The sequence below is a fragment of the Colobus angolensis genome, unplaced genomic scaffold (assembly GCF_000951035.1).
Source record: "Colobus angolensis palliatus isolate OR3802 unplaced genomic scaffold, Cang.pa_1.0 Scaffold273, whole genome shotgun sequence".
Taxonomy (NCBI): Eukaryota; Metazoa; Chordata; class Mammalia; order Primates; family Cercopithecidae; genus Colobus; species Colobus angolensis.
In genome coordinates, this window is record NW_012115966.1 from 67,561 (window position 1) to 69,490 (window position 1,930).

Below are 1,930 nucleotides of genomic sequence, written 5' to 3' on the forward strand. Positions count from 1 at the left end.
CTCTTTTTGCACACAGTAGGTGCACAGTAAACATGCATTTGAATGACCAATTAATACATAAAAATAGGAAGAAAAATGGAGGAGATGCTACTTTTTTTGGCTGCAGTAATTTCTATGTTCTAGAAATGGTGGCAGAATTAATCTTTGTGGGAAAATAGTGGCATTGAAAAAGGTGCTAGTTTTGAAAACCACTTTGATTTAGCCACTGGACACCATGTTGTTCAAAGACGCTCTTCCTCAAAGCCAACAGCTGATGTCATGTCTTTTTTTTCATTAACTCCAGAGCCCCACATCCCCATGTCCCCACTTAGTGCTATTTACCTTAGTAGTGACCTAAATAGGCAACTCCTTTCAAAAGCCATCCCCAAAATTTCTATGCTCTATTTTACTCCAGATGTCATCATTCTTCGACTAGAAATATAATGACATTACTAGTGATACCAACTTTTACTGTCTCTTGCCTTCCTCTGCTCATTGAAGACACAAGTCCCCCACTTCTATGTCTTCAATCTTCAAGGTATGTCACGCAAGTGCTCAGTCAATCCATTGGCTACCATCACCATGAGTGCCATTTTCCTATATTCTTTAATCCTATTCCAGCCTCATCTCATCAATGTTGAATTTAGATCCTGTCACCACCCCCCATCCCTGCTATCACTTTCCAATGGCTTTGCAGCCCACTTACAATAAAACACAAACTTCTAACCATGTTTCAAGCCCTTGCATGATTCTTCCCTGTACCCACCACCTCATGGCCATACTGGGCTTCTTGTATCTAACACTCTATGTTCATTTCTACCTCAAGGACTTTGCACTTGGTCCCTCTGCCCAAAACACACTTTTTCCAGATCCCAAATCAGACAACTCTTTTTGACTGTCAAGGCCATCTTGTATAGGACTTCCTCAGAGAAGCCTTCTGGGATTGCTCAAAATCAAGTAGTCTCCTCTTTTGGTCACTTTCTATCACTGTTTTACTTTTCTCATTTGTTCATTTGCTTATTTATCATCTAACACTTCTGCCAGCAAAATACAATCCCCATGAGAGAGCGGAGTATGTCTTCTTTACCACCATGTCTTCAGAATCTAGAATATCACCTGACACATAATAATCAATAACTGGTGTGAGTTTACGAATGAATGATGTTGCCCAGCGAGTGGTGTGTGCCTCATCACTGCCACCAGTGCTGTCATCTCCCATGAGAACAATGTGGTGTGTGTCAAGGGAGGCAAGGAAAACATAGTAGATAAGACTGTGAGCTCTGGGGGCCAGCCCACCTGGCTATGTGTCTGGCTCTGCAAATAACTAGCTGTGTGATTTGGGGCAGGTTAAAGAATTTGTCTCTACTTCAGTTTCCTGGAGTTAACGTTATCCACCTCATAAAGTTGCTAGGAAAACTAAAGAAGAAAATACATGTAAAACCCTTAGAACAGTTTGACACATAGTAAGAATGCCGGAAAAAAGAAATGAACCTTTATATTCTCATTACTTTATTGAGATTTCTTTCATTTGCATGTAAAAGAAACAAACTTTGGTCAGCTTAAGCAACAAAGAGGAATTTATTATGTAGTTATAGGGATATTTCACAAAATTCATAGGCAAAAGTGCATCTGGGCCTCAGGAAGGAACCATAATCAAGAGCTGGAAAGCCATCTATCTGGCCAGGCAAGGTGTCTCACACCTATAATCCCAGCACTTTGGGAAGCTGAGGTGGGTGGATCACTTGAGGTCAGGAGTTTGAGACCAGCCTGACCAACACGGTGAGACCCCGTCTCTACTAAAACTACAATTAGTATTTTTGTATACAGTTAGCATACAAAAATTAGCTGGGCATGTTGGCACATGCCTGTAATCCCAGATACTTGGAAGGCTGAGGCAACAGAATCACTTGAACCTGGGAGGCAGAGGTTGTAGTGAGCCGAGATCATGCCA